The sequence below is a fragment of the Sapajus apella genome, unplaced genomic scaffold (genome assembly GCF_009761245.1).
Source record: "Sapajus apella isolate SASKATOON/1434 unplaced genomic scaffold, GSC_monkey_1.0 scaffold23, whole genome shotgun sequence".
NCBI classification, from domain to species: domain Eukaryota; kingdom Metazoa; phylum Chordata; class Mammalia; order Primates; family Cebidae; genus Sapajus; species Sapajus apella.
The window spans coordinates 29,630,804-29,653,341 of record NW_022436963.1 but is presented as its reverse complement, the minus strand read 5'-3'; positions in this window follow the sequence as shown (position 1 = coordinate 29,653,341).

The window sequence follows — 22,538 nt, the reverse complement described above, 5'->3', positions numbered from 1 at the left end:
AAAAAAAAAAAAAAAAAAAAAAAAAAAAAAAAAAAAAAAAAAACATGAGGTCATTCTTCTTCATGTCCACCTTGGCACCTGCACTTTTAGCCTTAAGTATTGTTTCATTGATAAGGGAAGCCACTTAAAAAAATGTGTGACAAATTCAGCTAAGAAAAAAATCTCAGCTCTAGAAGAGAAAATGAATGTTATAGTTTTGTTTTCCTTCCTTATACAGGATTTCAGAGCCAGTCCTTAAAAAACTGGAAAAGAAGACAGATTTTGCTTTGGTTCTTCAATTTGTCTTCTTTCTACTGTTCCCTTCTGGGAAGAATTATTCAGTAGTCTGTATAGGAAAAGAAAGCTACAACTCAAAGTCTGGAGATTAAGTTATTAAGTATTTATTGAGTTCTTAATATTTGCCAGGCATTGTGCAGGAGGTCGAAGATCAAATGGTAAGCAACATAGACAAGATCCCTGCCCTCGTGGAGCTTACAGGCTAGTGAGTTCTCAATTGTAAGCACAGACAAGTTACTTAATCACTGTAAGCATCAGTTTCCTTACCTCTTAAATAGAGATCTTAAATCCTCTATTTAACAGGTTACAAGATAAGGAAAAGGAGATAGATTTAGGAGAACTAGGATATATGGCTATGTTGTGAAAATTCTGTTCCATTAAACTGTCAAGGGTTATTGATACTGTTCTTCATGAGATATTCATATTTATATCCCTTATTAAAATATGTTTCTCAGTACAATATAAAGACTGAGGCTTCTTTGCTAACTTTTAAAAGCAAATAATGTTCATAACTCTCATGAAGTATCATTTAAATTTAAAAGAAGCTTATAAACTAATGTTTAACTCAAGATAATAACATTTATCTTCTCAAATTGAAGTATGTATAATCCTTAGGGTACAGAGTAGTATACCTGGGGGTATAATATACGCAGATACAGCCTTATTTGATGGTAAATAATTTAAGTTATTGTGGCTTTTTTTAATTAAAATAATTAGAGATACTGTCTTAGCATATTTTCTGCTGTTCATTACTGAATACCTAAAACTGGTTAATTTGTGAAGAAAATGAATTTATTTCTTATAGTTGTGAAGGCTGAGAAGTCCAAGGTCCAAGTCCAGGAGCTTAAGAATCAAGCTCCAAGGCTGAGAAGTCTAAGAAGTCCAAGAGGCTTCATCTGGTGAGGGTCTTCTTGCTGGTGGGAACTCTGCAGAGTGCTGAGGTGGCAGTGCATGGTGAGGGGTCTGAGTATTCTAGCTCAGGTATTTTCCTGTTTTTATAAAGCTACCAGTCCCACTCCCATGATAACCCATTAAACCATTAATCCATAAACAAATTAATCCATTCAGGAAAGCAGAGCTCTCATAACCCAATCACCTCTCCAAGGTCCCCTCTCTCAATACTGCCACTGCCACATTAGGAATTAAATTTCAGCCTGAGTTTTGGAAAGGACAAATGTTCAAGCCATCAGAGATACATTGTAGCTTAAGTGTGAAGTTCCTGTGATGTTTGAAAATAAAATAGAAACTGTCAAAGACATTTCAAATTTGTGATAGTCTACTGCAAGCTAAGCCTCTAGAACTTTGAAAGGCAATCAATCATTTATACTTTTCCACTCTTAGAGATTCTTTAGTGAAAAAGTTTGAGGGAGATCAGATTCAAAGTTTGATATATCTAAAAAGGAACAATCCTATGTAGGACATACTAAATCAAACAAACCAGAAAGTTCTCCTGCATATACTTAATATTATGGTTCTCCTCTTATGTTGATTGTTTGTTCTTGATTTTTTTTTTAATTGTACTTTACGTTCTGCAGTACAGGATTGTTGCATAGATACATACACAGCAATGTAGTTTGCTGCCTTCACCCCGCTGTCACCTTTATCTTGCATTTCTCCCTATATTATCCCTCCCCAACCTCCCCACCCCACACTGTCCCTCCCCAGCCCCCCCACAACAGACCCCAGTGTGTGATGCTCTCCTCCCTGTGTCCATATGTTCTCATTGTTCAACACCCGCCAATCAGTGAGAACATGTGGCATCTGATTTTCTGTTCATGTGTCAGTTTGCTGAGAATGATGGTTTCCAGATTCATCCATGTCCCTACAAAGGACATGAACTCATCATTTTTTATGGATGCATAGTATTCCATGATGTATATGTGCCACATTTTCCTTGTCCATTCTATCATCGATGGGCATTTGGGTTCGTTCCAGGTCTTTGCTATTGTAGACAGTGCTGCAATGAACATACTTCTGCATGTATCTTTATAATAGAACAATTTATAATCCTTTGGGTATATACCCAGGAATGGGATTTTTGGGTCAAATGGAATTTCTATTTCTAGGTCCTTGAGGAATCGCCACACTGTCTTCCACAATGTTTGAACTAATTTACACTCCCACCAACAGTGTAAAAGTGCTCCTATTTCTCCATATCCTCTCCTGCATCTATTGTCTCCAGATTTTTTAATGATCGCCATTCTAGCTTGCGTTAGATGGTATCTTAATGTGGTTTTGATTTGCATTTCTCTAATGATCAGTGATGATGAGCATTTTTTCATGTTTGTTGGCCTCATAAATGTCTTCTTTTGAAAAGTGTCTGTTCATAACCTTTGCCCACTTTTGAATGGGTTTGTTTGTTTTTTTTTCTTGTGAATCTGTTTTAGTTCTTTGTAGATTCTGGATATTAGTCCCTTGTCAGATTGGTAGATTGCAAAAATGTTTTCGCATTCTGTTGGTTGCTGGTTAACTCTAATGATTGTTTGTTTTGCTGTACAGAAGCTCTGGAATTTAATCATGTCTCATTTGTCTATTTTGACTTTTGTTGCTGATGACTTTGGTGTTTTAGTCATGAGTCCTTGCCTATGCCTATGTCCTGAATAGTTTTGCCTAGGTTTTCTTCTAGGGTTTTTATGGTGTTAGGTCTTATGTTTAAGTCTTAAATTTATTGCATTGTCCTGATGGGGAATGGCTCCTAATCAGCTAGTCTGGACATTTGAGAAAATGCACATGGCACAAAGCAGTAGCTCCTCAGTAATGAGAAGGAGAAATGGCTAATGCTTCCCTGTGCTCAGCTGAAGTTATGGATAATGGTTTACCTGTACCATTTCATCTTCCCTTTTATAGAGCACAATCATGACGTGCTAATAATTTTAAGAATGCAAATCTGGCCTTTCAAACTTGCTCAACAGCTTTTAGAGTTTAAATGTTGGCATCCTCAACAGTGTTGGTTGTAAAAAGTTTTCCCCTCTTTAACCACCTCTAGTCCCATCTTACTCCCTAAAAGCATTTTTGGTGGTTCCAGATAGTGTAGGTATTCTGTAAATAAGCCCAATTTGAATCTATCTCTTATCTTCAATAACAGCATTAACTAGGTCTTTTCCTGTTACTTGAACATTTTGACTAAGGCTTCAAAACTGAGATCAATGGATGATAAGTATACATTCTAAAGAGAGATGCCTGATACTTCCCTATGAGATACTAACAAAAGACAACAAAACCAGTCAAGTGACTACAACCCCATTCAAGCTGGAAAAAAAAGGCTAGAGATTAATAGAAGGGATTATTTGAAATAAATTGATGTGAGGAAAACAAAGAGGGGAGGGCCATACTTGCTACCCTTCCTTCCTAACATATTTGAAATGCTTGTGAGAAGGACATCATACTAATTGACTGGAACTTTCCATCATATCAGGAAGAAAAAAAGAGGGATTAGTAAGGATATTCCCATGGTTTGGAGGGGGACAAGAGAGTAAATTCTTGAACACAAAGCAAACCCCATGATGCTGAAAGAATATCATGATGCTGAAAGAATATTAACCATCATAACCTGCCACAGTTATGAGGGAATCTCAGAGGAATAGAAACCAAAAGAAGGAGTGCTTCCAAAAATCAGCTGGAGAATATATTACTTGAATCAGAAGTCCCCAATGGGACACAAAGAACCCACTATGTACCCCACAAAAGATCCAGAATTTGGTTAGTGTCATAACAAAGACTATTTGGCAGTTGAGAGAGAACTATAACGCAACCATCCAAGCAAGCCTTTACTTCTTTTCCTTTTATCATTCTTTCACTCTTTGTCTCTTCCTTTCACCTTTCCAAATTCTCCATTAAACCAACCTTCAAAGATTCAGAGCCATAGAAGCAGACTTGCAGATCAATAAACATTAAAGAACAGATTGTGCCTTCTTTCTTCCCATTGTGTCTCTGAACAAAGGAGTGAAGCTGAGCTGGGGGGAAAGGAGAGGGTTTAATTGTCTGAGAGACTGAAGTTTTGAAGTTTTAGGGCAGACCACATTTTTAGAAATATATCTGCTTGTGCGAAAACTATGCAGTTAAAGAGTAGAAGAGAAAGATACAATTACTGAAGGCAATAATTAAGAAGTTAAAGATGTTTTATGAATATATTCTACTAAATTCAACTGACTCAACAAATCAGTTAATTGCTGGAAAATGTTATAATCCTTTGATGATTTATCAATCAAATGCCCAGTTAAATAGTTTGAGTTTCTATCAGACCCTAACATCAGAAGACCCAACCTTTTTATAACTGGGAAGTGAAGGCTTTGGTATACTTTTTAGAAGACAAACAGCAGCCCTGAGTATGAAAAGAACAATTTAAAAGCAAGTAAAAGATCTTTTCTTATCATAACATGCACAGAAATAAAACTCATATTAACCCTAAGAGAAAGGTTAAAGATGGAGTTTTCACTATTTGTAATAACTCAAATGCCCACCAATGATAATTGGGTACATGAACTGCAGCATGTCGACATTGTGAGAGAATGAACTGTTGCAGAACTACATGTGGTGATATGGATGAATCTCACATGTGTAATGTGGAAGATGTCAGACATGAGAATACATACCACCTGATTCAGTTTATGCAAGGTACAAAAATAGGCAAAACTAAACTAGAGTTGTGGAAGTCAGGAGTGGTTAGCCTTGGTGGGCAGCAATGTTTACAAGAGGTACAAAAGGGCTTCTAGGATGCGAGTAACATTCTGTTTCTTGATCTGGTTTTATGAATGTGTTCAGTTTGTGAAAATATGAGTTATACATTTATCATTTGTGTACCATTATATACATACGTTGTAATTCAATAAATTGTTTTAAAAATGCCCCCTCCCCCTACAAAAGTAAATCAACTATTAGAAGTTCAGATAGGGGTCAACTTTAAGGCTGGGAATAATAACTGGAAGGGGGAAGGAGAGAATTCTGTGGATATGTTCACTTTGTGAACATCATTGAACTGCACACTTATGATATGTGTACTTTTTCATGTGTGTGTGTGCACGTGCTTTTATATTAAAATAATGGAATACTTGAATCCAAAATTTCAAACTTATGTCTTAAATAAGACCTCTAAGTAAAATGTCATCTATTAGATCTTTTTTCCCTTTATTTATTTAATACAGTATTCCTCAGTTATCTTTTCACTAAGCTAAAACACATCAGCAATAATCAAATATTTATTGATTGGAGATCTAGCTTATTCAATCCATGAAGTACTTCTTTGAATCTCTTAATGTGCTTTTCTTTGACCTGTTGGGATATTAAAATCACCATGTTGGAGACAACTATATCACACCTTGCATAACTTTAAAGCATCTGTAGTTCTTATGTGCGACGTATTCACACAGTGCATAGCCTCTCTACAAGTGTTGTAAATACATCAAATTGGAGATTTGCGAAGACTTCCACCTATGTAGGTAAGTTGGAATACAGCTCACTTCTTAGCTCTTAAAAACCAGGAAAACACCTGGAATGACAGATGGCACATCAATATGACAATAAGGGGCAGATTTAATTTTCTTGGATTAAAGATCCCAGGTTTTAATCTACTAAATACGCAGAGACAAGGAGAGCAGTTAGAGCCATTTTACCAGATGACTAATAAGATTTGGTAAATAGAGTCATTTTTTTACCAGATAACTACATGTAAGATTTAAGCTGGCAACAAATTTATCTGTTCGCCATTGTAATTGTGTTATGTTTTTAATGAGGTAGGTAGAAAAAATATGCCATTCGGAATAGGGATAGGCTTTAGCAAACATAGATAGAGAAGACAAGTATTGCATGTATCTAAATAATTTCCCATCTGCAAAACTAAATCTGTTGAATGTGTTGGATTTGAAATCAGAAACCACCACATACACATGAAAAATGTTGAGTCACAGGCCCTATTTTATTCACAATTGCATTGAAACAATCACAGAAAATAGAATGTAAAATAGAAATGATGTGCTTTTAATTATCAAGCACTAAAAGCAAAGAAGTCATGGAAGAAATAAGAAAAAAATAAGAAAATTATTTTGGTTTCTGCCTTAAGCAAAATATACTTGGCGGAGAATATGATTGGTTTCAACCACATAGAGCAAGTCTACTGAAATAATATCAATAAGAAGGAGGTGAATAAACAGACGCAAGTGTTGTCCCACCATCTTGAACTTGTATTTTTCTTTTAAATAGTATTACATTAGGTTGTATTCTATGGTAAAGAACAGTTCTCAAAAGATTGCTTTTAAGTTTTTATGGTAAGAAAATTTACTAGTCCCCAAAGTGTATTATTAGAGAAAGTATTTTATTGTGATGGGAAAAAAAATGATAGGAGAAAAATCCCCTTTCTTAAATTTTTAGAGCTACAAAATCCAGAGGACGCAATAGTTCAAACAGTTACCATGTCTATTATCAGGGAAGTCAGTGAGACGTTTAACAAGGACAAACCCCATTTGCCTGGGCAAAGAGCCCGGGAGGAAGTAATTGCTAGTTGAGGCGCAACTGCAGATAGAAGGTGATCAAATCCAAAGATCAAATGCTTATTTCATTCTGTTAAAAATCATTAAATCACGAATCAACTTACCCCAGGCTCCTGTACACTCAGGAAATGACTATGTATACCATCTGCACATAACTGTCCTTTAATACATTAAAATGGTAATAGTGACTTTTATTATGAAGTCCCTAGATATGAACAATTTATCAAAATGCAAGTAGTCACCATTCACATTTTTTTTAACTTTCAGAATGAGATTCCATATTTGAACTCAGCACAGGAAATTTCAAAACAAAATCTAAATTTGGGAGAACTGAGACTCTCAAGGAAAAAGTTTGCTACCAACTTTTTGAATATAATATTCTTCATTTGAGAGTTATTTTTTCCTATTGTATTGACTACAGAGAATATTTCGAAGCAGTTATTGTAAATTTTCCTGGTAGAAATAGGATTGTAAACAGACAAAGAACTATTTTTAAACCTTGAGAATATTTTCTTCACCAGGAAAAGTATTTATAAAATATCTGCAAAGCAAAGAGATACCTGATACCTTGAGCTCCAAAAAATGATAGCTGAAAAAAAAATCCATATTATTTTCATATCTAAAAAGCTGGAACTAGGTGGAAAGTCTGGCACTGCTTCTACCCCAAGACAGGTTAAGAGGTTTAAAGCACAAAGGTTTAAAGCATTTGTGTGTGTGTTTATGTGTGCATATTTGCGTGTGCCTATGTGCAGTAAACTGGCTCTACTTTGTTTTGTGCCATCTGCTAGTTACTTGCAAATTGCAGATGATTCACAAAGTTATAGCTGCAGTCCCTGAGCGCTCCTAATAGCTAGACTCTATCTCCTGTGTATCAAAGATGGCTCCAACTCAATTTGTTCCAGACTGAACTGAAGGTTTTCCCATACCTTTCATTGATATCTTCCTTCTTCTCAACATAGGGCCTCTGGTCATGCTACCCTTTGATTGTCCTTTCTTCGCTTAGTTAATACCTACTTATTCTTCAGACCTCAGCTCAAGTGTAATTTCTTCAGGAAAGCCTTCCTTAACTCTATAACTAGGTTAGATTTTTCTGTTATACACTGTTATTTCATTGTGAAACTTTTCTCCATAGCACTAGTCAAACTACAGTTTTATATCCACTTGTACCATTATTAGATTTTGTTTTACTCTCCTATGAAATTGGCATAGTATATTACACACTCGTGCACTATAAATGTTTGTTGAGTGAATGAGAGAATGAGTCAATGACTAAATGAGTAAACTGTACTGTCCTTTAGTCTGTGGCAAATACCAAGGTGAAGGTAATTTCTGCATCTAGTCTCTGTGGTGGCCATGAAAATATGCCTCTCAACTTTGGGTAATGGCTAGCCTTTCTTCCAGTTTGTATTATGAGAATATTTATCCTTTGTAGCTAGTCAATATTTTATACATTGCTACTGTGTGATATTGAGTTATATGTGATCTGCTTTGCAGTTCAGGCACAACATGCCTAGTACTGTGCAACTTAATGAGATATTTAGAACGAAAAACTTAGCATGATGTGTAGGATATAGTAAGAACTATCACCATCACTGTCACCAAGGTCATCATCATTTTCACTCTTCTCCTCTTCAGTGGGCTCTGTCCTCCTTCAAAGGGTGAAATTAGCTATGCAAAAAGGGCTTTCTTACCTATTTAGTTCTCTGACCTCCAGAAAAGATTCTGCAATTGTTTCTGGGGTTGGAAGGGACAAAATTTGACTAAATGCCAGCCAATATTAAGGAATATGCTATTTTTTTTTTTTTTTGCAAACAGCCTTTTCATTTCTTTCTATTCATTGATCAAATACAAGTCCAGGCAAGCAGACGTTTTGTTGTTGTTCCATTTTTTTGCCAGCCTGAACTGATGAAAATGTATGGCTATATTAAGCAGATAATACTGCTTTGGGCACATGAGAAAAAGTCTCGTTAGGATTCCATTTGGTGTAGTACAGGTATTCTGTGACTTGACCCCGATTCCTGGAAAATCACGCATTGCTTTGCAACACTTGGTCACTATGGAATAGTTCCAGTATTTTCAAATTTATCTCTCTGGCTGTGCAGAAACATTGTTCAATACCCTTCATTACCAAAATTTGCTTTTAATTTTAGTAGTGTTAAAAGGAATATTGGAACTTGGATAAAAATGTCAAAATAATTGTTATTCCAAGTAAAAATATTTCAGTGAAAATACTGTAGTCCTTTAATGTTTTCTTGATTTTATGCCTTTGTGGCTTCCCTTTCTACAGGAACACATACTCTTCCCAGGGCCCAGAAAACTCAACACAGGGCACTGAACTACTGAACTGAAAGGAAAGACTTTCTTTTTCCGTTTGTCCATAGAATATGAAGGCATTAAGTACATCTTGTCATCTTAAAGTACCAGGGGAAAGAAAACACCTATAGCAAATTTTTTTTCCTAATTGAGGAAGATGGTTGCTGTGAGCATCTAGGAAGGAGATATCTAGATTTGAAAAGAAGAAACAGAAAAAGATTTAAGAGATTATTCCTTTCCATTAGAAATATTGTATATATATAATACTACCTGAATCTTTAAAAATATTAAAATTATTATCTGTGGGTGGTAGAAAAATAGGAACTTATTTTTCTTCCTTCCAATTTTCTGTGTTTAATGTAGTAGTTAGGAGGCAGCAAACTGGAAGGTAAGTGGGAAGAATTGGCAGTGGGTCTAGAAATTGGAGGTTAATAGGATCAGGCTATCTGATTAATTTCCTACTCTTTCCAGGGATATGAAAGTTTGAAGTATTGCCTCTCTGAAAAAGTGGTCCAGAGCTTTGCTATGATCTCCAGATTTATCCTGTGCCTGATAATACATAGGTATTTTTTTCTTCAAATACTTTAGGACCATACTCTGTATTTTTGCTGAAAAATGAAACTGAAATTCCAAAGAGTAGCAGCCAATTAACATGCGAAAGTTTTAATTCACGGTATGTTGCTCAGGTGGGAAAGATATGCTTACTCCTAAACTTTTTATTTAATTACATCTATGTTGGTATCATGTAGACAGAAAGAAATCTAGTGCTACAAATTCCACAAGTTTTTAATGTATGTTATAACATTCATTGATAAATTAGGACTAAGAAACACACATCAGCAAAGGATTAATTATCAGTTTTTTATTTAGAATAAAGTATTGCCAACCAACCACTTGGAAAATGTGAGAAATTCTCACTTAACTCTTGATTGAATGGAGAAATTGAAATATAATCAAAGACTATCTAGAAAACAATGATGATAAAGATAAGACATGTAAATACAAATAAGGCTATGCTCAGTGACAAAAATCACAGAAATACATCAAACAAGAGAGAATGAAATAAATGATATGGGGTTTTTTAGTATTAAAAGCTCAGAGGAAAACCCCACAAACTAAAGAAAGCAAAAGGTAAAAAGTTATAAATAAATAAAAATAAGTTACAAGAAAGAAACCAAAGAGGAAGAAAATTGAAACAGAGTTAAAACAAAGATCAATGACCAGCCAGGAATGATGATGAGATAAGCCACTGGGTACACTAATAATTTAAAATAGGAGACAGCATTAATAGACACAAATGAAGAGAGGGGAAATACCCTAACATATAATACAAATGAAGAGAATTTTTAAAATTTCCAAGCAAATAATAATAATATTTGGCTAAAATAAATAGTTTTTCTAGTCAAATACAACATGCAACATTAACCCCAAGAAAGACAGGTAAATCAACAGGCCTATAACAATAAATATAATTTGGAAAATTACAATAAATGAAAAATCTCCAAATACTAGCAAATAGAATTTGACAATAAATTTAAATAATAAAGATTCTCAATCAAGTAGAGTTCGTCTCAGAGATTTAAGATTATTTCTACTTAAAGAACTTAATTAATATAGTTCATTATATTAATAGGTCAAAAGAGGAAAAAACATGATCATCTCAATAAGTATTCAAAAGCCAATTGACACAGTAAAACCACTATTTCTGATTTAAATGTATGTGTGTAACAAAATACAAATTCATTGTTCTTCAAATTAAAGTATTACCTTTTAAATATTTTATATTAACAAGGTGATACTCAAGATTATCTAAAAAATAAACATTTGAGACTATTCGGAAAAATTCCATAAAATAAACAAAATGATATGGCTTCAACCTAACAGAGAATTTGACATTATGCAATAGAAAGAATTAAAATAATTATGTACTATGGAAGAAACAGGCTGAACAATAAGAACAAACAGAGTCAAGACAAGGACAAACACACCTGGGAATTTAGTACATGATTAAAGTTCAAATGTGGTGTGAAAAGATGGTGGCATAATCATTGATTAACTAAATGGAAAAAAATACTTTGTCATTGACTGATTTTATTTCAGAATAAATTCCATGAAGCCCAGAAGATGTCAGAGAAAAATTCATAAACCGTAAATAAAAATGTCAGGATTTGGAAATGATCTTGAGAACAAATATGGTGTCCTAAATCATTGATTTTAAGAATTGTATTCAATTCATTTTATGTATTTATTTTTTTACTTTTATTTCAGGTTCAGGGGTACATATGAAGGTTTGTTACATAGGTAAACTCATGTCACAGGGGTTTGTTGTTCAGATTATTTCATCACCCAGGAATTAAACCCATTACCCAATAGTCACCTTTTCTGCTCCTCTCCTTTCTCCCACCCTCCATCCTCAGGTAGACTCCAGTGTCTGATGTTTCCTTCTTTGGGCTCATTACTTTCTTATCATTTAGTTCCCACTTATAGGTGAGGACACATGGTATTTGGTTTTCTGTTCTTGTGTTAGATTGCTAAAGATAATGGCCTCCAGCTCCATCCATGTTTCTGCCAACTATGTGATTTTGTTTTTTCTAATGGATAAATAGTATTCCATGGTGTATATATACCACACTTTCTTGATCTTATCTGTTTCAATTTATTTTAGGTACAAATTCAAATACCTAGTTCTTCCTGAAGATTTTAAGATCATTTAAGTATAGACCTATTAGTCAATTATCTAATCAAGTACACTTAAGGAGGTTTTTGCTTACAAACAAACTTTTTAACATTTTAAGCTACATTTATAAATTTAATATATTCAACTAGATTTTTAGAATCTCAAAAATCATATTAACATATGAAACCTTCATGAGTACTTAAGTCTTGTAGTAAGTTAAACTTTTAAGTATGGAAAGTCATATGCTACTGACAATGTTCCAGATTATCTTACTAACATTTCCACTTACAATAACAATTCCTGATCCATGGATGATTCACCTAAGCATTTTATGGGAACCACAGCTAGTTTATAACTCTACTAAGTCAGATTCATGCAGGTAAGTCCTTAAAACAAAAGCATTGCTAATGTACGTTATATTTACTTCATCATCTCTGTATTTAATTTTATACTTATTTGGAGTTAAAATAGACTTTCCTACTAAGAAAAGTAGGGGCCAGGCACAGTGGCTCACACCTCTAATTCCAGCACTTTGGGAGATGGAGGCGGGTGAATCATGAGGTCAGCAGTTTCAGACCAGCCTGGCCAACATGGTGAAATCCCATCTGTACTAAAAATACAAAAATTAGCTGATTGTGGTAGAGAGTGCCTGTAATCCCAGCTACTCGGGAGGCTGAGGCAGGAGAATTGCTTGAACCCAGGAGGCACAAGTTGCAGTGAGCCGACATTGTGCCAGTATACTTCAGCCTGGGTGACAGAGCAAGACTCTGTCTAGAAAAAACAAAAAGCAATGGGTCAATCTGAATTATTTGGAGATGGTCTTAACCAAAGAAGTTTTAGGATACATCATTCCCATTAACTAACAAAAAATATTGGCCAGAAATTTGGGTGATCTGGAGTTGCAGAGACCCAGTACAATTTTTTCTTAGGATAATAAGGAAGCTCAATTAGAAAATCCTTTGGTTAATAGGAAATCCTAATCCATGCTTTCATCCCTGAGATTCAAGTAATTCCATACTGAATTTTCAAGTTATAATTAGGCTGTATTACTTCAAAAAGCCAGTATCTGACACTCTTCACCCCTTCAACTGGAATTTGCTTCTCTTTAGGTCTCTTACAATATTTAAGTGACATACTCTTAGGTTATGCATGTCTCTGTTGGCTTTGGGCAGTTTCAGGTCACCATTTTGAAGGGTCCTTTTCCCTAATGCATGTACTTTCTCCCTCTCTGAAGCACTATTTTATCTTCCTTATCCTCCATTCTCAAACCTTCAATTCTTTGTTCCACCAACTTCACTCTGAGTTGAAGACCTTTCTGATAGTGAAACTAGAGTTCATTGAGAAAAACAAAGTGATCAGAAGGGAACTTCCAGACACTCCAAACCACACTCCCCAGCTTTGAGCATCTGCCTGCACACTACTCAGGTGAAAACTATCATACCACATTACTCAGCATGAACCCTTCTCCTCCTGCCTATTCAAGCATTAATCCAGTAATTCTTCCCTTCTCCCTTTCTCACACACATCATCATTTTTTCCCTCTCTACCAGACTTTCCCCATCAGCATTTTAAAACACTGATTTTTTTTTTCCATCTTCAGAAAGAACCCTCTCAATCCCACTTCCTCTTCCAGGCCAGCTATTTCTCTATTTCTATGCTCTTCTGCAGCAAAACCTCTTAAAATAATTGTTTATGCTTGTCATTTCCATTTCTTTTCTTGCTTTCTCTTAAACCTACTTCAGTCAGGCTTTTGCTTTCACCATTCAATTTAAACTCCTCTTCTCAAGGTCACCAATGACCTTCACATTGCCAAATCTCATAGACAGGTGTCAGTCCTCATCTTGATCTATTATCAGCATTCAACAGGGCTAATCACTCTCCTGTCTGGTACACTACACATTGCTTATAGGGCAACACTCATTCTTCGTTTTTATCGCATCTCACATGCTGTTTTTCTCAGTCTGCTTTGCTATTTCCTGAATTTCTCCTTAGCCTCCTAATGTTGGAATACTCAGGTTCCAAGTAGCATATTATCAACATTTACTTTCTTAGTGATCACCCAATCTGTGGGCTTTAAAGTATAATTTTCCACAGTTAGACTATTCCAAAAGTTATTTTTTAGCCCAAACTATTCTTTTAATCCTTAAACTCATAAATCCAACAGCATAGGTGGTACCTCTCCTAATTATAGGGTTAATAGATAGCTGAAACTCAACATATCCAAAATGAAACTCTCAAATCACCCCCAACACCCACCCCCCATATCCTTTCACTATCTCAGTTGATTATAACTCCACCCTGGTAGTTGTTCAGGACAAAAATCATGGAGTCATCCTTGATGTCTCTTTTCTCCTCATACCCCACATTTAACTGATCAAGAAATCACACTACCTATATGATCAAAATATATCTAGAATCTGCCTGTTTCTCACCTTGCTGTCATCCTGTTCTAAGTCACTGGAGAGATGACTGCAATGGTTGCTTACCTGTATCAAGTTTCTATCTTTGTTCCCCTACATTTTACCCCATTCTCTTCTATTCCTGATGGAGATGTCTAAAATGTAGACTCTTCATTTCACTCAGAATGAAGTCATTACACAGGAGTCCTGAATAATATGTGATCTCCCCCATCCCCATACCTATTTGACTTCATTTCCTAAAACTGCCTTTCTAGCTAATGTGGCTCTAATAACACTCCCTGCTTGGTATTCCTGTGACCTGCCAGGCAGCCTTGAGTCCTTTGCCCAGGCCCTCCTTTTAAGCAAAATGCAACTCCCTTAGATGTCTCCTTGGTAAATTTCCTCACATTCTTCAGGATTCTGCTCAAGTCTCACTTTCTCAATGACTGTCCTGACCTCCCTATTTAATACTATGATCTACCTTTACCATGACACCCACTCTGCACCCCTAATTCCCACTAGATAGCTCTACCTTCCCTGTCTTCCATAACAGTTGCTTTCTATTATACCACATCACTTTTTTTACATGTACTTATCATGCATGTTGTTACTGCCTCTTTTTCATTTGAATCAAGCACCATGAGCACGGGGATATTTGTCCTTTTTGGTCACTGAGGTAACCTAAGCACCTAGGATAGTAATTGACATATAGTTAGCACTTTTAAAATTTGATGATTAATGAATTAATTTTAAAAGTAGAATATTTGTTATATTAACTTTTACAAAATTTTTGTGGTGAAAATTAGAATAAATTAGAAGGACCAATGACAAATTGCCAGGGTAGATAAAAGACGAATTTCCTTTTAATACATAAAGAATTCCTACAAATTAATAAGAAAAAGGCAAAACAAAACGGCAGAGTAGGAGATCACAGCCTTGATTCCTCCCACAGAGAGCAATAATTTGGCAGCTATCCAGGAAGGCAAATAACTCTGGAAGGGCTCATGAGTCCAAAATATTTAGTAATACAGTGGAATAAAAAAATTCAAGAATAATCACACAAAAAGTGAAGAAAGAACAGTTTCATTTTGCCTGTGACACCCCATCCCCAATGCTGGCACTGCTCAGCATGGAGAGTGATCTCTTTGGCTAGCAAGGCCCTCTCATAGAGAAAGGAAGGGGAGGATGAATAACCAGCTTCCCCAGCCTTTCGGGGAACTGCCCAAACAACCAGCTTCAGTTTCATCCCACCCATGCAAACCTGGGACATGTGGAAAAGTCTAGGAACAAAGAAGATCAATGTGTGCTCGTTGGTATCAGTTATGTGGTGAGAGTCACCACAGTTGCTATTATCCTACTCTGTAAAGGACTCTAGACTTCTCTGCTGCATATCGCAGCAGCACTTACAGTTATCATGTATCCCTCTGTAGCTTTCACCACTAAGAACCCTGCAATGTTTGCTGTTGCAGATCCCATCAGTTTGCCCCAGAGAGGACCTCAGCAGCTTTTGGTAAAGAGGTAAACAATAGCTAGCACAGCCACAGGAGACTTCCTGTAGGCTTCACCATTGAGGGGTTTTAGTCTCATTTTTACATTTAAATATTTAATCCATCTTGAGTTGATTTTTGTATGTGGTAAAAGGAAGGGGACCAATCTCATTCTTCTGTATCTGGCTAGCCAGTTATTACAGCACCATTTATTGAATAGGGCATCCTTTTCCCATTGCTTGTTATTGGCAACTTTGTTGAAGATCAGATGGCTGCAGATGTGCAGCCTTATGTGTTCTCTAACTTGGATCCTGTAACATGCTCCACTAGTTACTGCAGACTTGTAGTTCGTAGTTTGAAATCGGGTAGCACTATGTCTATGGTTTTGTTCTCTTTGATTCAAATTTCTTTGGCTACTTGGACTCTTTTTTAGTTTCAAATGAATTTCAGGATAGTTTCTTTTTTTTTATTTTTTTCCTAATTCTGCTTGATAGGAATAGCATTTAATCTGTAAATTGCTTCAGGCAGTATACCATTTTAACACTATTGATTCTTCCTATCTATAAGCATGAAATATTTTTCCATTTGTTTTTGTCATCTTTGATATGTCTCAGCAGCATTTCATAATTCCCATTGTTGATATCTTTCACCACATCACAGTTAGCTGTAGTCCTAGGTACTTAATTCTTTTTGTGGGTATTGTGATTAGAATTTTATTCTTGATGTGGCTCATAGCTTGGATGTTATTGGTGTATAAAAATGCTACTGATTTTTGTACATTGATTTTATATCCTAAAACTTTGCTGAAGTTGTTGATCAGATCAAGGAATGTTTGGGCACAGACTATGGGGTTTTCTAGGAATAAAATTATGTTATCTGCAGACAGATAGCTTGACTTGTTCTCTTCCTATTTGGATGCATTTTATTTCTTTTCTTGTCTGATTATTCTGGCTAGGACTTAATAACTGTATTGAATAGGCATGGTAAGAGTGGACATCCTTTTCATGTTCCAGTTCTTAAGGGAAATGGTTCTAGCTTTTGCCTATTTAGAATGACATTAGATATGGGCTTGTCATGGATAGCTCTTATTATTTTGAGGTATGTTACCTTAATACCTAGTTCGTTGAGAGTTTTCAACATGAAGCGATGTTGAATTTCATTAAAAGGTATTTCTTGAGAAGAGCAACCCCAAGGCACACAATGGTCAGATTCACAAGGGTTGAAACAAAGGAAAAAATGCTAAGGGCAGCCAGAGAGAAAGGTTGGGTTACCCACAAAGGGAAGCCCATCAGACTCACAGAGGATCTCTTGGCAGAAATCCTACAGGCCAGAAGGGACTGGGGGCCAATATTCAACATCCTAAAAGAAAAGAATTTTCAACCCAGAATTTCCTTCCCAGCAAAACTAGGCTTCATAAGCAAAAGAGAAATAAAATCCTTTATGGAAAATCAACTGTTGAGAGATTTTGTCACCACCAAGCCTGCCCTACAAGAGCTCCTGAAGGAAGCACCAAACATGGAAAGGAAAACCAGTACCAGCTACTGTAAAAACATCCCTAACTGTAAAGACCATTGACACTATGAAGAAACTGCGTCAACTAATGGGCAAAACAACCAGCTAGTATCAAAATGGCAGAATCAAATTCACACATAACAGTATTAACCTTAAACATAAATGTGCTAAATGCCCCAATCAAAAGACACAGACTGGCAAATTGGATAAAAAGTCAAAACCCATCTCACATGCAAGGATACACATAGGCTCAAAATAAAGGGATGAGGAAGATTTACCAAGCAAATGGAGAGGAAAAAAAAAAAAAGCAGGAATTGCAGTCCTAGTCTCTGATAAAACAGACTTTAAACCAACAAAGATCAAAAGAGACAAAGAAGGGTATTACATAATGGTAAAAGGATCAATGCAACAAGAAGAGCTAATGATCCTAAATATATATGCACCCAATACAGGAGCACCCAGGTACATAAAGCAAGTTCTTAATGACCTACCAAAAGACTTAGACTCCCACACAATAATAGTGGGAGACTTTAGCACTCCACTGTGAATATTAGACAGATCAACAAGACAGAAAATTAATAAGGATATCCTGGACTTGATCTCAGATCTGGACCAAGCAGACCTAAAACATACCTACAGAACTTTCCACCCAAAAACCACAGAATATACATTCTTCTCAGCACCACATCACCCTTACTCTAAAATTGACCACATAATTGGAAGTAAATCACTCCTCAGCAAATGCAAAAGAATGGAAGTCATAACAAACAGTCTCTCAGACCACAGTGCAATCAAATAGAACTCAGAATTCAGAAACTAACTTAGAACTGCACAACTTCATGGAAACTGAACAACCAGCTATGAATGTTGGCTGGGTAAACAATGAAATGAAGGAAAAAATAAAGATGTTTTTTAAAACCAGTGAGAATGAAGACACAACATACCAGAATCTCTGGGACACATTTAAATAAATGTCTAGAGGAAAATTTATAGCAATAAATGCCCACATGAGAAGCAAGGAAAGGTCTAAAATATACACCCTATCATCAAAATTGGAAGAAGGAAGAACCTGAAACCCTGAATAGACCAATAACAAGGGCTGAAGTTGAGGCAGCAATTAATAGCCTACCAACCATAAAAAGTCCAGGTCCAGATGAGTTCACAGCCGAATTCTACCAGAAATACAAAGAGGAGCTGTTACCATTCCTTCTAAAACTTCCAAACAATCCAAAAAGAGGGAATCCTTCCCAAATCATTTTATGAGACCAACATCATCCCAATACCAAAACTCAACATAGAGTCAACTAAAAAAGAAAACTTCAGGCCAATATCCATGATGAACTTGGATGCAAAAATCTTCAATAAAATACTGGCAAACTGAATCCAACAGCACATCTAAAAGCTTATCCATCACAATCAAGTCAGCTTCATCCCAGGGATAACACCCTGGTTCAACATCCACAATGTACCAGAATCTATGGGACACATTTAAAGCAGTGTCTAGAGAAAAATTTATAGCAATAAATGCCCATATGAGAAGCAAGGAAAGGTCTAAAATTGACACCCTATCATCAAAATTCCAAGAGCTACAGGAGCAAGATCAAAAAAACTCAAAAGCTAGTAGAAGACAAGAAATAAGTAAGATCAGAGCAGAACTGAAGGAGATAGAGACACAAAAAACCCTTTCTTTGCATCCTTTGTTAGTTGTATTCCTAGGTATTTTATTCTCTTTGTAGCAATTGTGAATGTTTGCCCAACAAACATATGAAAAAAAGCTCATTATCACTGGTCATTAGAGAAATGCAAATCAAAACCGTATTGAGATACCATCTTACGCCAGTTAGAATGGTGATCATTAAAAAATCTGGAGACAACAGATGCTGGAGAGGATATAGAGAAAAGGAACACTTTTACACTGTTGGTGGGAGTGTAAATTAGTTCAACTATTGTGGAAGACAGTGTGGCAATTCCTCAAGGACCTAGAAATAGAAATTCATTTGACCCAGCAATCCCATTACTGGGTATATATTCAAAGGATTATAAATTGTTCTGTTATAAAGACACATGCACACATATGTTCATTGCGGCACTGTTTACAATAGCAAAGACCTGGAACCAACCCAAATGCCCATCGATGATAGACTGAACAAGGAAAATGTGGCACATATACACCATGCAATACTATGCAGCCATAAAAAAAAGATGAGTTCGTGTCCTTTGCAGGAACATGGATGAAACTGGAAACCATCATTCTCAGCAAACTGACACAAAAACAGAAAAGCAGACCCCACATATTCTCACTCATAGGTGGGTGTTGAACAATGAGAACACATGGACACAGGGAGGGGAGCATCACACACTGGGGTCTGTTGTGGGGTAATAGGGGAGGGATAGCGGGATGGTAGGGAGGTTGGGGAGGGATAACATGGGGAGAAATTCCAGATATAGATGAGAGGGGGATGGAGGCAGCAAACCACTTAGCTGTGTATGTACCTATGCAACAATCCTGCATGCTCTGCACATGTACCCTAGGACTATATATATATAAAATAAAAAAGAAATGTATACAATTATCAAATTAAATAAAAGAAGTACAACATTGCTACTACCCACTCTCACTCTCCCCAAAGATAATCGCTATCCTGGCTTTTACAGCAATTATCTTAATGGCTTCACCATGCAAGTTTGCAACCACTAAACACTGTAGCTTAGGTTTACTTGTTTTTTAGCTTTATGTAAATGGAGTAATATAGTATACATATAGTACACAATTTTTTGGTCTGACTTATTTTGATCATGTTTATAAGATTTTTTTTTAACAATTCTGTGGCTTGTTTGGGTTTTTTCTGACTTTCAAAAATAGTGTATTTTGAGGAAAGAATTTCTTAATTTTAATATAGTTAAATGGTTTATCAACATTTTCCTTTTACCAGTAATTTATCAATGTTTTCCTTTTCAGTGCTTTTTGTGTTCTTATTAAACAATGGTTCCCTTTTCTGAAGTCATAAAGATAGGCACCTAAATTATATTCTGTAACATTGTTTTACCTTTCATATTTATAACAACAATCCACTATAATTGTGTTTTGTGTATAATATGGGCTAAAGGTCAAGGTCGTTGTTGTTGTTGTTGTTTTGCCACATTGTACCCAGTTTTCCTAGCACTACCAATTGGAAAGATCCTCTTTGCTTATTACTCCAAAGTGCTACCTTTATGACAAATCAAGCGTCTCTCTATGCATAGGTATGTTTCTGAGCTTTCTCTTCTCTTCCATTAGTCTATATTTCCATCCTTACATCTGTTCCCACCCATTTAGTTTATGTCATCTTATAAGAAGTCTTCATTTTCTTTAAGATTCTGTTGGTTAATCCTGACCTTTAGAATTTTCATATACATTTTAGAATAAGCTTGTCAAGTTTTACAATAAAACATTTGAGATTTTTATTGATATTATATAGGATTTGGAGATCAATTTGGGAATAATTAATATCTTTACAAAAATTGAATATTCCAATCTGTGAACATTGTATATCTTCCTCTCCACTGATGAGGGGCAGGGAAGTGTGGGTTTCATTAATTTTCATTAGTAATGTTTTATAGTTTTCTACTTTTACCTTCTTCCTAAATACTCCAAGTGCCTTGAAGTACTTTTACATCTTTATCCTCTCCTATCTTATGTACTTTTATTGTCATGTATTTGTATTGTTTGTTTAGTTTAAATCACACCATAAAATATTTAAACAGCTTATATTTATTTGGATTTGTTCATGTCTTACTGGTTTTCTTAGATTTCATTCTATGTATCTCATTTTCATGCAAGGATATCCTGTAGAGAAGACTCTTTATTTATTTTACTGAGGGTCTGGTGATAAAAAGTTTTCTCAGTTTATTCACATAAAACTGCCTTTCATTCCAAAGACAATTTTTACTCAGTATAAAATTACAGGTTTTTGTCTTGGCACTTGGCAGATATTTGTATATTAGCTTCCTATGTTTTCTCTTGATAAATCAATTAGCAGTACAATTGTCATTTTGAACATAATCTGCCCTATATTTTCTGGGTTGTCTAAGTGGTTTTCTTTCCTCAGTTTTTTATGATGGCTCAGTATAGTTCTTTTAATGTTTTCTTCTTGAGGTTTTTCTATGTAAATTGATGTGTTTCATAAGTTTGAGGATATTCTTAGCTAGATATTATCAATTTGTTGCCTTCTACACCCTTTTTTTGTTTACTGTATTTCTGAAGATACAGCTAAATATGTATCAGACTTTTGGACTGAATCTTCTGTCTCTTACCCTCTCTTCTGTATTTTGTGTCTTTTTGTCTTCCAATTGCTTCATAATAAGTAATTCCTTCTGTCTTGCCTTTTATTTCACTTATTGTCTTTTTATTGAAGTCTAATCTATGAACTTTTTCCACTAAGGTATTAATTTCAATGGCTTTTCATTCTAAAATTTGCAGTTGATTTTTAATTATCTCAGTCATATATTAGTTCCTTTAAATAGCAAGAATAGTTGTTTTAAAGTCTAACTCCAGTATCTGAAGACTATGGATTGCCTTGTTTTCCTTTTTGTTTTTCTATCCCTGATGATTCTTTTCCATGCCATCTTATTTGCTTGTATGTCTTCTTCTCTTTGGTTGTGTGTCAGCCATTATTTCTAAGAATTTTAGCCTGTGGCATAGGATAATGTTATGTTCCTCTAAAGATAATTTTTATTTTTATCTGCTACATGAATTGGAGCTTAGTAATCTGAGATTAATTTACTTTTAAAAGTGGTTATTTTTCTGGGCTATCCAGATATCTCCTAGCTCAGATCAGTTTATGTGAGAAATATATTATTTCCAATTTACTCTTCCTATTAGCATATACCATGCAGGGCCTCAATGCAAATTGCAGGGAGTTTATGATATCTTTTTCCTTGAGCAAGCCCAGAACATTTACCCTCTGTATAAGCTTTCAGAACTACTGTTCAGCAACATAGCTTTCTCTTCCAGAATGGCAGACTCTTGACACTAAATCTTTTGAGTAATGTCTTCTCCTAGGTCTTGGCCCAGTAATTCTCCCCTTTATTATCATTCTAATATCCTATTTCATTTTTCTTTTTTTGCCCCCAGGTTTAATGATTATCCTCATCAAAATATTTGGTCCATATCACCCTATCAACATTGTCAGAAGTAAAGGCCCTATTCCTGACTTCTCATAGCAAGTACCAATATTATTGGAAGGAGTTCAGTCAGATGATTATTTTTACATTTTCTGATATCTAGGTTAAAAAGCTATTGGGTTCTGGTCAAAAAGAGAAATTTTGGGACCATTATAAAGATTTGGGATGTACAGTTCCAGATTCAATAAATGCAATTAGTGAAATTTTTTCTGTATTAGTGAAAATTACT